A 15285-nucleotide genomic window follows, 5' to 3' on the forward strand; every position below is an offset into this window, starting at 1 on the left:
AAATGAAATCATTTAGAATTATACAACTGTCTATGTTGTCATTCTTTGTTTTTCCTGCCAAATGTATCCGTTTGCACTTATCCGCATTAAGATTCACTGTGTGAATGCCCATTCCACCCATCTATGCCCTCTTGAAGTCATCTTTATCCTCCTTACTGTTTACTGCACCAAACTACCAAGTCTGCCAATCTGTAAATGACCATTTGATTGTTGCTGTTTTAGAAGGAACTGCATATACTGGAAAAATCGAAGTTAGATAAAAATGCTGGAGAAACTCAGCGGGTGAGGCAGCATCTATGGAACGAAGGAAAAGGTGACGTTTCGGGTCAAGATCCTTCTTCAGACCCGAGGGTCTCGACCCGAAACGTCACCTTTTCCTTCGCTTCATAAATGCTGCCTCACCCGCTGAGTTTCTCCAGCATTTTTATCTACATTTGATTTGTTTTGTCCTTTCACCATTCTTCATTTCTTGCCAATATGCAAACCCCAAACATGCAAGTCCAATTGCACCAATTTTCATATGGTACTTCATTATGTTCTTTGAAATTCACAAATACAATATTCATTGTTTTCAGTGTTTACTTTGTAAATTGCATCATAACAAAGCTATTAAATTAATCAAATGAGATTTTTACTTCATTAAGCCATGTTGACTCTGCCTAATCAAATTAAGGCAGATCTTCAGTTGCCCAAAATCAATGTTTCCCTGTCCCCGTTCCAGCATGGCGTCAGGAGCAGTCTTCTACTGGAGCCTGGCTCCTAGCATTTCGACATGGCACGACGCAGCATGGGGGCATCTAAACATAGGCAGCCAGCTGTATTCACAGAAGTCCTGCAACAACAATGGGACCATTTATATGATTTAAATAACTTATGGATTTGCTTTTAAGCTTTATAAATGTAAAGGAGATTGATATTGCTATTTATTTATTTTGAGGGTTGTTGAATGTTTGTGAATGTCAAAGATGTTGAGATGTTCACAAACATTCAGTGTCATATGGCTCAGGTCACTGAATATTTGTGAAATTCTTTTACATTTACAAACATTCAACAATCTTCAGATCACATAGTTAGCATATCAATCATCTTTGCATTGATAAAAGCTAAACAAAAAATCCCATTCAATTACCGTGAGACCCTTATTATAATTAAAACCTTAGTTTCTCTGCATTGTAACATTTTGAATCATAGAATAATATAGCAAGGAAACAGGCCATTCCCTCCAACGTCCACTCCGACAAGTGAGCACCCTTCTGTTTTAAACCCATCTCCCTTCTCCTGTCCATAACCTTCTATGTCCAAGTAATTCAAATGCTCATCTGGATACTTCTTAAATGCTATTAGCAAACCAGCATCAAACATCTCTCAGGCAGTGTATTCCAGGCACTTACCACTCTTTGGGTGTAGAAAGACTCCCCCATATCCTCTCTACATTAAATATACAACAAATCTTAATACCAGTGCCCAAAAGGATGAGTTTTCAGCCCCTTATAATATTGCCTACATGCTCGCGATCATGCGGCCAAATTATGCTCTAACTCCATTTACAAGTTTGCAGTTGACACCACGGTAGTGGACTGGATGTCGAAAAATGGCATGACGAAGTACAGGAAGGAGATAGAGAGCTTAGTAACATTATGTCAAGACAACAACCTCTTTGTCTAGATGACGGAGCTAGTTATTGATTTCAGGAAACATTGTGGAGTGCATTCCCCAATCAGCATCATCAATGCAGAAGTGCAAATGGTCAAGAGTTTCAAATTCCTAGACATAAATATCGCAACCAATCTGTCCTGGACCTACCAGAACAATGTCTATGGCTAGGAAAGATCAAGCCACCTCAACTAATATGACGTGTAGGAATGAATTGCAGATGCTGGTTTATATCGAAGGTAGACACAAAATGAGGAGTAATTCAGTGGGACAGGCAGCATCTCTGGAGAGGAATGGGTGATGTTTCGGGTCGAGACCCTTCTTCAGACTTCTGAAGAAGGGTTTCGACCCAAAATGTCACCCATTCCTTCTCTCCAGGGATGCTGCCTGGCCCACAGAGCAACCTGAGCATTTTGTGTCTACCTTCAACTAATATGACTATTAGTATCATAACCAATGTTAAACTGAAGCTCACATTCCTTATTTAGCTCTATTTTAACTCCCCCCCTCCCATTCCGAATCCGACCTTTCTGTACTGGGCCTCCTCCATGGCCAGAGTGAGTCCTACCACAAATTGGAGCAGCAGCACCTCATATTTCGCTTGGGTAGTTTACACCCCAACAGTATGAACATTGACTTCTCCAATTTTAGATAGTCCTTGCTTTCTCCCTCCTTTCCCTCCCCTTCCCAGCTCTCCCACAGCCTAGTATCTCCACCTCTTCCTTTCTTCTTCCTGCCCCCCCCCCCCGCCCCCACATCAGTCTGAAGAAGGGTCTCGATCCGAAACGTTACCTATTCCTTCGCACCATCGATGCTGCCTCACCCGCTGACTTTCTCCAGCATTTTTGTCTACCTCCTATATTAACTTGAGACCTTTCCAAATTCTGCTTCCAGCATCAAGTTCCTTTCACCCATCATCCTTGGACATGATGACTACTAAAATCAAGCCTGTAAATGGTGAGGCAATTAAGCTTAAGGGCGCTCAGGATGCCAGAATTTTAGGAATGCACATATCTTGGAAATTTCTGGAACTCCAGGTTAATTAACTTGACTATTTAAATATTACATCAGTTTACAAATCATACTATGTTTTCACATATGCCTCTCCCTGTAATTTCTACCAGCTCTATAACCCCAAAGATGTTTGCATTACTAAAGCTAGCCTCTTGATGAGATTTAAGAATTGTTACTCCATTTTTTTGGGAACTTATTTTTAATACCAAGAGTGCAATATCTAGAATTTATTTCACAAACTTATCATAGTGTTGAGAAACTGGATAAATGGGCAGCTGGATACTGAATAATTCCACGGACAGGACTAGGTTACGCTCCAGTGAATTTGGGGGATAGGGACAAACACAGTAGGTAGACCATGACATAAACTTTTAAAAAATACTTGAAGGAAGTCCCAGATTATTCATACCTACCAAACCCAGAGTAACATTTAGGCTATTTGGAAGAATGGGCTGAAAGATGGCAGATGAAGTTTAATGCTGATAAATATGAGGTGCAGGACAAATCAAAATAGGACGTACATGGTAAATGGTAGGGAATTGAAGAATGCAGTTGAACAGAGGGATCTGGGAATAACCGTGCATAGTTGAAGGTGGAATCTCATATAGATAGGATGGTAAAGAAAGCTTTTGGTATGCTAGCCTTTATAAATCAGAGCATTGAGTATAGAAGCTGGGATGTAATGTTAAAATTGTACAAGGCATTGGTGAGACCAAATCTGGAGTATGGTGTACAATTTTGGTCGCCCAATTATAGGAAGGATGTCAACAAAATAGAGAGAGTACAGAGGAGATTTACTAGAATGTTGCCTGGGTTTCAACAACTAAGTTACAGAGAAAGGTTGAATAAGTTAGGTCTTTATTCTCTGGAGCGCAGAAGGTTAAGGGGGGACTTGATAGAGGTCTTTAAAATGATGAGAGGGATAGACAGAGTTGATGTGGACAAGCTTTTCCCTTTGAGAATAGGGAAGATTCAAACAAGAGGACATGACTTCAGAATTAAGGGACAGAAGTTTAGGGGTAACATGAGGGGGAACTTCTTTACTCAGGGAGTGGTAGTGGTGTGGAATGAGCTTCCAGTGGAAGTGTTGGAGGCAGGTTCGTTGGTATCATTTAAAAATAAATTGGATAGGCATATGGATGAGAAGGGAATGGAGGGTTATGGTATGAGTGCAGGCAGGTGGGACTAAGGGAAAATAATTGTTCGGCACGGACTTGTAGGGCCGAGATGGCCTGTTTCCGTGCTGTAATTGTTATATGGTTATATGGTTAACAATGTCCACACTTGGTTTCACATAATGTATATTTTCACGTTTTTACTGCCACCATGTGATGAAAAATTAAATGCACCGTAGGTTCAAACCTGGAAGCAATTTAGTCCTGGAATTTAGCTCTTTGTCTCAAATGCAATGCATGCTACAAAAAAAAAGAAATATAAAAATGACTCACAATGCTTAATTTGCATTAGGCACTTTTTCATATTGACTAGTATCAATGGTTTCCACAAACAATTTGAAGGTCTTTTGTGGCTATTGCGACAAATTGCACGATAACTATTCACATGCTGTGTTAGGACGGCTAACTTTGGGTGAGAGTTGAGAGTGAGAAATTCTGAGGGAGCGCAGTGAACAAGCCCGAGGGAACGTAGCGACCGAGGGGGGGAGGGTGTCCCCCCTCCTACGGTTGGGAGCTTTTGCATTTTTCAGCTTGAAATTGTGCAATCTGTAGCGAGTCTTTTAACTTACATTTGAATGCAACATTTATGCTTTACATTGGATTAGGTATGAATAAGGTTAGGTTAAATTACATTCCACAGTAGAGCCAGGCTCTGATCAACAGGTGTAGCACATGAATGACCTTAGTATATTGATGTATGGAAATCAGATTATTATTAATGCTGTTATTAGATTAGATTAGATTAGATTTCCTTTATTGTCATTCAGACCTTTCGGTCTGAACGAAATGCTGTTGCCTGCAGCCATACATGTAATAATAACAACACACAATAAACACAAATTAACATCCACCACAGTGAGTTCACCAAACACCTCCTCACTGTGATGGAGGCAAAAGTCTTAGTTACTGTCTCTTCCCTCCTCTTCTCCCTCTGCGCCGAGGCGATACCCCACCGGGCGATGGTATCAGTCCCGCGGTTCAAGCTCCGCGGCCCGGGGGTGGTCGAAGCTGCCGCCCTCCAGTCCAGCGGACGCAGCTGTTGCAACGGGAGCTCCGGAAAACAGGCACCAGCCTGTGACCTGCGAGCTCCCGACATTGTCATCCACTGGCCCGCGGCCGAGCCCCGGATCCAGGTCGCCGCCGCCAGAACGCCGCCTCAGCCACCGGAGCACCGTCTCCGCCCCGCACCGGGCCGCCCACACGGCAGCGTCTCAGCCCCGCACCGGGCTGCCCCCACGGGAGCGCCTTCCAGCTGGGAGCCGGTCCGCCCTCACCGGAGCGCCTTCCAGCCGGTAGCCAGGCCACCCACACGGCAGCGTCTCAGCCCCGCACCGGGCTGCCCCCATGGGAGCGCCTTCCAGCCGGGACCCAGGCCGCTCACATGGGAGCGCCTTCCAGCCGGTAGCCGTGCTGCCCGCACGGGAGTGTCTCAGCCCCGCGCCGTCCGCCCTCACCAGAGCGCCGAGTCGTGCCGCTGCCCGGACGTCGCCACAGCTTGAAGACGGCCAGCCTCGCGTTGGTGATTCCTGGCTGGCTCTACCTCCGGACCCTCGAGGTCGGTCGCAGGTTGGAGGCTGCCAGCTCCGCCATTAGGCCTCAGCGCAGACGGGGGAAGAGAAGGGGGATACGACAAAAAAGTCGCATTCCCCCGAAGGGAGAGACAGAAAGCCCTGTTTCACCCCCACCCCCCCCCCCCCCCCCACACACACATAACACCACCTAATAACCAAAAAATTTACTAAACTAGACAAAAATAACAACACAAAAAAGTAAAAACAGACAGACTGCAGGCGAGCCGCAGCCGTATCACAGCGCCGCCACTTCCGGAGATGCATATATATAGAGAAAAAACACAGAAACAAGGCAAGAGGAGTCGGACTTCCATCACTGTTCTAAACAAATAAATTAATCAACCTTACCCTTTGACTATAGAAACAAGACAAAAATAATGGCACATATTCAACCAAGTATAAGGATCAATGAAATTAAGATATATCAAAGTAAAACATATATATGAAAACAGGCCCTTCGGCCCACCAAGTCCACACTGACCAGCAATCTCCCATACACCAGTTCCATCCTTCATGCCAGGGAAAATTTACAGGTCAATTACCCTACAAACCTGTACTTCTTTCGGATGTGGGAGAAACCGGAATATCCGGCGAAAACCCATGAGGTTATAGGGAGAATGTACATATTCTGTACAGACAGCACCCGTAGTCAGGATCAAATCTGGGTCTGTGGTGTTGTAAGGCAGCAACTCTACCGCTGCGCCACCGTGCCACGCCATTAATTTTTATTTCTGTAATATATTTATCATGGTGTCATGTCAATTAAGATGAACACATGATTCTGATTCTAACACACATCTCCAGTCATTGTGTTTTACATCTATATGGCTGGTTTTGAATCTCTTCAGCCTGAAGGTCTCGACCCGAAACATCACCCATTGTTTCTCTCCAGAGATGGTGCCTGTCCTGCTGAGTTTTTCCAGCTTTTTGTGTCTATCCAGTTTAAAGCAGCATCTGCAGTTCCTTCCTACACTATTTGTTAAGCGAAACAGATCCTATTCTCACAATATTATTCACCTCAACGAAGTATTTTCTTCACCGCAGAGGAGCATGGGTAAAGCTCAACAGACTTTGTACTGGAGTTGGGCATTTCAATGCCAGCATGTGGAGATGGGGACTCCGCCAGAGCCCAGCCTGTGAATGTGGAGCAGAACAACAGACAGCCAACCATGTCATCTCTGGGTGCCCGCTCTACCACCCACCAAATGGAGCTCAGGGCCTGGCAGACATTGACGCAGAGACAACAACCTGGCTGCTCAACACCCGGCTTGAGATCTTACTATTCCTTTGGTTTATGTTTCATTCGCAAGAAGAGAAGAAGACCTCCGTTGCTGCAGAGAATACAATCCCAGTTGTCAAATCTTTCTGAAAAGTGAAAAAAAAATATCAGCCCTGCCAACATCTTCATAAATCTCCTGGGCAATTGCACCCTTTCTACAATCGACCTGAGGGCTCCAGTTGCAGAGCCTGCGGACTCATGGACTCACTTACCATCATGGAGCTGGCTGACTCGGAGGCTGTGATGGCGCGGCGGCAGCGACCCGACTGGAGCTTCGGAGGCCTTGGCCGCAGGCCCTGTGGAAGGTAAAATCGGGAGCTCGCAGGTCCCTGGTGGGAGACCGATTTTCGGGATCTCCCGCAACGGCAATTTCGCCCGCCCCGAATCACGGGGTTTGAATCGGCCCGTCGCAGGGCCTCACATCGCCCGGTGCGGCTTAATCGGCCGTGGGACTTACCAACGCCCACCGGAGGCTTTAACATCAAGAGACTTGATCGCCTCGACGCGGGAGAAGAACAAAGAACAGGGAAGAGATAAGACTTTTGCCTTCCATCACAGTGAGGAGGTGTTTGGAGATCACAGTGATGGATGTTTGTGTGAAACTGTGCTAATTGTGCGTTATGTTTATTTTACTGTTATGACTGCAGGGAACAACATTTTGTTTAAACCTCTGTTTGTTTCAATGACAATAAAGGCAATTTGTATTGTATTAGTACTTGCAGGAAATGAAGAAGCAATTCCGGGTACAACCAACCATGGAGGGGGGGGGACGCCATTTCCTGAAGGAGGAAGAAATCTCCAAACACACGCACATATGCTGCCTGACCTGCAGAATTCCACCAGCAGTTTGTTTCTTACTTATGTATTTTGGAACCTAGCTAATATTAAGCAAACAAATGTTTCCTTTTCTTAGTGTTATTTGTAGTTGTAATTCTAATTAACGATAACATTTTTCAGAGGGTGCTTATTCTCGGTGGAAGCTTGAACTTGTTTTAAATGATTTTAGTTATAGTGTAATTTTAAGGACAAACATTGACAATTGGAGAAGTTATTTACATCACTCTTTTAACAAAGAATGAAGTAGAATTCATGTTCTACTTGAGTATAAAAGACCAATGAATTTGATAATGTAACCTCTCTCATGAAAGCATCCAGAGAACCTGCCTCCACCGCCCTCTGAGGCAGAGAATTCCACAGACTCACCACTCTGTGAGAAAAAGTGTTTCCTCGTCTCCGTTCTAAATGGCTTACTCCTTATTCTTAAACTGTGGCCCTTGGTTCTGGACTCCTCCAACATCGGGAACATGTTTCCTGCCTCTAGCGTGTCCAAACCCTTAACAATCTTATATGTTTCAATGAGATATCCTCTCATCCTTATAAACTCCAGAGTGTACAAGCCCAGCTGCTCCATTCTCTCGGCATATGACAGTCCTGCCATCCCGGGAATTAACCTTGTAAACCTACGCTGCACTCCCTCAATAGCAAGAATGTCCTTCCTCAAATTAGGGGACCAAAACTGCACACAATACTCCAGGTGTGGTCTCACTAGGTGCTCTGTACAACTGCAGAAGGACCTCTTTGCTCCTATATTCGATTCCTCTTGTTATAAAGGCCAACATGCCATTCGCATTCTTCACTGCCTGCTGTACCTGCATGCTTACTTTCATAGACTGATGTACAAGCACCCCCAGATTCCGTTGTACTTCCCCTTTTCCCAATTTAACGCCATTTAGATAGTAATCTGCCTTCCTGTTTTTGCTACCAAAGTGGATAACCTCACATTTATCCACATTAAACTTAATCTGCCATGCATCTGCCCATTCCCCCAACCTGTCCAAGTCACCCTGCATTGTCATAGCATCCTCCTCACAGTTCATACTGCCACCCAGCTTTGTGTCATCTGCAAATTTGCTAATGTTACTTTGAATCCCTTCATCCAAATCATTGATGTATATTGTAAATAGCTGCAGTCCCAGCACCGAGCCTTGCCTGCCATTCTGAAAGGGACCCATTAATCCCTACTCTTTGTTTCCTGTCTGTCAACCACTTCTCTATCCATGTCAGCACTCTACCCCCAATAACATGTGCCCTAATTTTGCCCACTAATCTCATATGTGGGACCTTATCAAATGCTTTCTGAAAGTTCAGGTGCACTACATCCACTGGCTCTCCCTTGTCCATTTTCCTAATTACATCCTCAAAAAATTCCAGAAGATTAGTCAAGCATGATTTCCCCTTCGTAAATCCATGCTGACTCGGACCGATCCTGTTACTGCTATCCAAATGTTCGGCTATCTCATCTTTTATAATTGACGCACTTGCCACAGTTGTAGCAGCCAGAGGCTCCATCTGTGTCCCTGTGCTCCAACATTCTGCAAGCCTCACACTGTCTCATCTGCCCCGACATGTGTTCACCGTGCTCCGTCCTCTCGAGCTTTATACATAGCCTCCTCTCCGAAGACTCTTGTGTCAAAGACTCACAAGGTCGCTCCCTTACTACCGCTCCCTGAGCCGTCTTGCTTATATTGACTGATAAATTTCCTAATTTACCAATTTACAAACCAAATTCCTCAGTTTTAAACTGTTTTCCCCCTCTGACTCACTTATAACTTTCCTCCCACGGGCTAGAGCCAATCACTGCTTTTTCCTGCTTCTCTTTGCTGCTGTTTCTTCAAAATCCACGGGAGCTCTGAGTTAAATCTGTCTATGCTTTGCCTCCCTTTTTAAACTGTTTCCCCCCTCTGACTCACTTCTAACTCTCTTCCCACTCGGGCTTGAGCCAATCACTGCTTTTTCCTGCTTCTCTTTGCTGCTGTTTCTTCAAAAATCCACGGGAGCTCTGAGTTAATTGCAGGAGTAATTTCCTTGATCAGATTTACTAATTCACATTTTACTGAGATATTTTATTCGGGAAATACAAATGCAGTTCATACCAAATGTCTAGATTATGTTCAACCTTTTATTATCAACATTAAACATGGATTATAATAGTACAACATTTATTATATACCGCTACAAATTATATTGGGGCTGTAATTTCCAGCAATTAATAAAGCATTATTCTTCATAACGGATTCATATGCGGATCGTGGAAAAATGTATGATCTCCATCGCCCCAAGGAAAAGGCTAAAAACAAGAAATATTGTTAAATTAGTACTACTATGTATTGAAAATATAGTCAACAAAATGCTACAAAAGCAAATCTAATTTCATTTAACTGCAAAGATCCTGTGTGAAACTGGTAGACACAATCCCTAAACACATCACTAGTAAGCATTGTAGCTCCTACCCTAAAATAATAATTTCATTTCAATTTGAGATGGTAGAATAGGATATGGAAGTTTCAAACTGTCATTGATTTATTGTCACAGCTTTAAATTGTTTAACAAATATACAGTAAATTGAATGTCTGATGTGACATAAATAAATAAATTAGCTCACCAGCACTGACCAAAATCAAATGAATGCTAATTAAAGAATTAACCAGATTTTATTTGGTAATGATCAGAGAAGCAATGTTGATTACAACTTTGATAGCATATCACTAAAGATATTAGGGCAAAGTCTTGGTTCAAATAAACATGTTTTATAGAATATTTCTACAGAAGGAATGAAAGGTTCAGGAGATGTTTCGTTCGTTGGCAACAGAAAGCTGAGCTGATCACGGTGGAGCAATTAACATTAGAAATATATAATTGGCTAGATTTGAGGGAGATACATTAAAAGGGAAACAATACCATAGATGAAAATTATAAAATTGTGTTGCTTAACTAAAAGTACTAATCAAGGAATTCCAAAAGGAATTCTCTACCCGCCCTCTCTACTCCCCTCCCCCTCCCCAATGAGCCAATGAAAATGCCCGGTCAGCAAAGGAGATTAACTACGGCTACCTCGACTGCGTACAACTACATGGCGACCCCACTACCACTGCAAGTACGATTACAAAAGTATCGATTTTCTCCATGGCGACCAATTTTTGATCACAGAAAATTTTTCAACATGTTGAAAAATTTGCTGCAACCATACTGAGGCCGCGATTAGTTCCCAGAATGCGGGAACGCTTCGCGACCATTAAGGAGACTCACCAGAGACTACCAGCGAACATGTGGCGACCATGTGGCGATCATGAGGCGAGCGCAGTCTCCTGCACTCGCCTAAAAAGTCGCCTAATGGGACAGGCCCTTAAGTTTCACTCTGCTTCCCATGTTAGTGACTATTACATTAAAAATTCGACTACTGCTGTGTTGTAAAACCAGTTTTACATAGGAGTGTAAATTAGTTGCATTTCGTTGTGTCATGTTTCAGAATGTCGACATTTCAAGATATAATAAAGAGCTAATTGGCAACTCTCTTCATGAGGCTGGTGGGACATTCTTGAATCAATAATTCTGGCAGACTCCCAGTAGTTAGTTAGGTAATGTTGTTACAAAGTAAATCTTATGTCAAGTTAAAAAAATTCCAAGCTTTGAAATAATTGCAGCTGCTAATTTTAATGGTCTCCACATTTTTCTCAGTGAGGCAACAAAGAATCTCACAAATTATTAATCTCAATAAAAGTCAACAAAATTAATATCATGTAATATTTTCAACCACCTAATTGCAATGTATCTTAGTGCGACGAATATCATTTGATTTGTTCACCATATTGGAAGTTGCAGTTGCTTATCCAATGTTGTCATGTTACAGAAAGTCTGTTCTATAGGTTATGACTGTCCAACCTCAGATGGTAATAATGATTGCAAGTTGTCAAGTCCACCGATTTCAGAAACAAATAAGATTGTTCATCTGGTCAAGATTATATAATGGACCAATGTTACGACTCTTTATTGCAGTCCCCCGCAGGGGTCACAAATCTTTCTTCAGATGCGTGCGCTCATTTTTTCAGTTCAGTTTACTTTATTGTCACGTGTACCGAGATACAGTGAAAAGCTTTTATTGAGTGCTATCCAGTCAGCGGAAAGACAATACATAATTACAATCGAGCCATTTACGGTATAGATAAGTGATAAGGGAATAACGTTTATGCAAGGTAAAGCCGGCAAAATCCGATCAAGGATAGTCTGAGGGTCACCAATGAGGTAGATAGTAGTTCAGGACTGCTCTCTGGTTGTGGTAGGATGATTCAGTTGCCTGATAACAGCTGGGACGAAACTGTCCCCAGAATCTTGAGGTGTGCTTTTTCACACATCTATACCTTTTGCCTGATGGGAGAGGGGAAAAGAGGGAGTGGCCATGGTGTGACTCATCCTTGATTATGCTGCTTGCCTTGACGAGGCAGCGTGAGGTATAAATGGAATCAATGGGAGGGAGGTTGGTTTGTGTGATGGTCTGGGCTGCATCCACAATTCGTTGCACTTCTACTCAACTGAGATATTCATCATAGAAAAAGTGGTAGTTTAAATTGTTGTTTCCCGAGTAATGCTCTCTTTATTCTTTTCAATATTTAAAGATGGCTGACTAACTCGCACATGCTTATGTCTAGACACCTTATCAGGTTTGGAATGTAACATAAGCAGCGTCAAGGCCACCATGTTTACGAAAGAAAGATTTAATAAAATAGAATTATGCAGTATGGAAAACAAATTAAACGGAGCGGAACGTAATAATCTACTAACAAACGATGTAATCAATTATATACTAACACATAAATAATTGGACTAACTCATTTATTTTAACCTAAAATGTAATATCATAACCAAATAATGATTCATTCCTCCTTAAAGTTAATACTGAATAATCTTTAGATCTATGATCTCTAGTTAAGGTTCATTGCATAGGTATATATTCAAATATGTTTAATCGATTTGTGTGGGCAAATTCCCAGAAACGCTCAGGCCAAACCGACAGGGAATCATCCAAGCTGGCAAGGAGCCAACAAAAGACAGACTGGGATAAACCTGGCAGGCAGCCAAGAAGCAGATCCAAGACCAAATTCTTAGTTGACCCCTTCCAGCCAGATGATTCTTGCCTAAATATTTTTAAAATATAATTTAATTTATTAGAAGTAGTGTACATTACAATAATATAAGCCAAAAATAACATAATACATTTCTTGTACCACTTCATATTTTAAACTTTAAAAAGAAGAAAAGTAAAGAAAGTGAGATAGGATAGTAAGTGTGTGAAAGAGTGATTAAAAAAAGACCCTTAGACACGAAAAATTCGAAAAAAAGTTAAGAAGTAAGCCATGAAAAAGAAAAAGAGAAAAAGAAAATAGAAGATATGCTAAAAATAAAAAAAAGAGCTAAAAGGGATATACCAACTTCGTATTTTTCCTCCCCCCTCACCAGGTCCTGAAACCATTTCTTTTCAGAATTCTGTTGCACCTTATACTTGTAGTAAGTCGATAAATGGAGACCAAATCTTTTGGAAATGGTCTGCTAGAAGGAATGTTAAATTATGTTAAATTGCCTGCTAGAAGGAATCTCATATCTTCCAGGTGTAGCATTTCGGACATATTTGAAATCCACATATTTATTGTTGGTGTTGGGGCGTTTTTCCAGAATTTAAGTATGAGTTTTTTTCCCATTATTAAGCCGTAATTAAGTAGGTTCTTTTGGGACGCAGTTAGCTCAGGGCCGACTTCCATTGTTCCAAAAATAATCAATTCTGCGTTCGGTATCAGTTTTATTTTAAATAATTTTGTAAAAATTTCAAAAATTTAATTCCAAAATTTTTGGATTTTTATACAGAAAACAAAGGAATGCGCTATAGTTGCTTCTTGGGATAGACATTTATCACAGATAGGGGAGACATTAGGAAAAAGTTTACTTATTTTAGTTTTTGAGTAATATAGTCTATGTAAGGTTTTAAATTGAATTAGTGTATGTCTTACATTAATCGAGCATTTATGCACATATAGCAAATGTTTACCCCACCTCTCTTTCGAAATTTTTATAGCTAGTTCTTGTTCCCAGTCTCTTCTAATTCTATCGGATGATGCTATTTCTTTATTTAGGATGATGTTATACAAGTATGATATTAAATTAGCTGATTCGGCCTTTGTATTCATTGCTTCGTCCAATAAGTCTGGAGACGTTATGATATTCTTGTGTATATTTTTTCAAATAGTCACATATTTGAAGATATTTAAAATAATGATTATTTCTCAAATTGTATTTTAGTTATAGTTGTTGGAATGATAATAATTTTCCAGTATCATACATGTCTTCAAATGTTTTAATTCCTATTCTTTCCCAATGTATAAATGATTTATCTATAATAGATGGTTTGAACGACGGGTTATTAACTATTGGAGAAAGAAGCGATAGATTTCTTAATTTTAAGGTTAGTTTTATTTGTTTCCAAATTTTAATTGTACTGTGTATAATTGGATTTTGATTGTATTTTGTGTTATTCCCGTTCATTGGTGAGAGGAGGATCGCTCCTATATTAAAAGGGGAGCAATCCTCTCTCTCCATTACTATCCAATCCACCTGCTGGGCAGAGTTGTCCAACAGGTGATTCACATTTTTGATATTTACTGCCCAATAATAGTACAAAAAATTAGGGAGTGCTAATCCACCAAATTCTTTAGGTTTACTCAAGTGTGTTCTTTGTATTCTGTGGGATTTATAGTCCCATATAAAATTTGTAATATCTGAGGCCAGTTTTTTAAAAAACTTTTTTGGTAGGTATATTGGTATTGACTGGAATAGATATAGAATTTGTGGTAAAAAGATCATTTTTATAGCATTTATTCGACCTATTAAAGACATCGGAAGAGTTTTCCAAAATTTAATTAGAGCGTTTAATTTCTTAAGTAGGGGGATGTAATTTACGTTAAACAAAGCTTTATATTTTCTAGTGATTTCAATTCCCAAATATTTAAGTATTAGGTTTAGTATGTTTGGTATACTAATTTGGGATTTTGTGATGTATAGTAGTACATCATCTGCGTATAATGAAATTTTATTATTTCAGTATTTTGTATTATAACCATGGATGTTCGGATGTGTTCTAATTATTTCAGCTAGAGGTTCTATTACAAGAGCAAATAGCAGCGGATAGTGAACATCCCTGTCTATTGCCCCTTGATAATTGAAATTTCATGGACAATATGTTGTAGTTAATATTCTAGCAGTAGGCCTATTATATAATAGTTTTATCCATGAAATGAAATTCCCTCCCATTTGAAATTTTTGCAATACTTTAACAAGGTATTCCCATTTCACTTGATCGAATGCTTTTTCTGCGTCCAATGAAATAATTGATAAATCTTGTTCTTCAGTTTTGTATGAATGCAATATATTAAACAGACGTCTCAAATTATTACATGATTGTCTCTTGGGTATGAACCCCATTTGATCCGCATTTATTAATTTACTGACATATTTACTTAGTCTTCTATCTAATGTTTTCGTTAGTATTTTTTGATCTGTATTTAACAATGCAATGGCTCTATATGAACCGGGTTCTTCTATATCTTTATCTTTTTTAAGTATTAGTGTAATTGTTGATTCTGCTAATGTTTCTGGTAATATTTGTTCTTTAAAAGCATATGTGTACATTTTATGTAAACGTGGTGTAATTATCTCATAAAAACTTTTATAAAATTCATTACTGAATCCATCTGGTCCTGGTGTTTTTCCA

Source organism: Amblyraja radiata, chromosome 20 (assembly GCF_010909765.2).
Source record: "Amblyraja radiata isolate CabotCenter1 chromosome 20, sAmbRad1.1.pri, whole genome shotgun sequence".
In the NCBI taxonomy this organism is placed as follows: Eukaryota; Metazoa; Chordata; class Chondrichthyes; order Rajiformes; family Rajidae; genus Amblyraja; species Amblyraja radiata.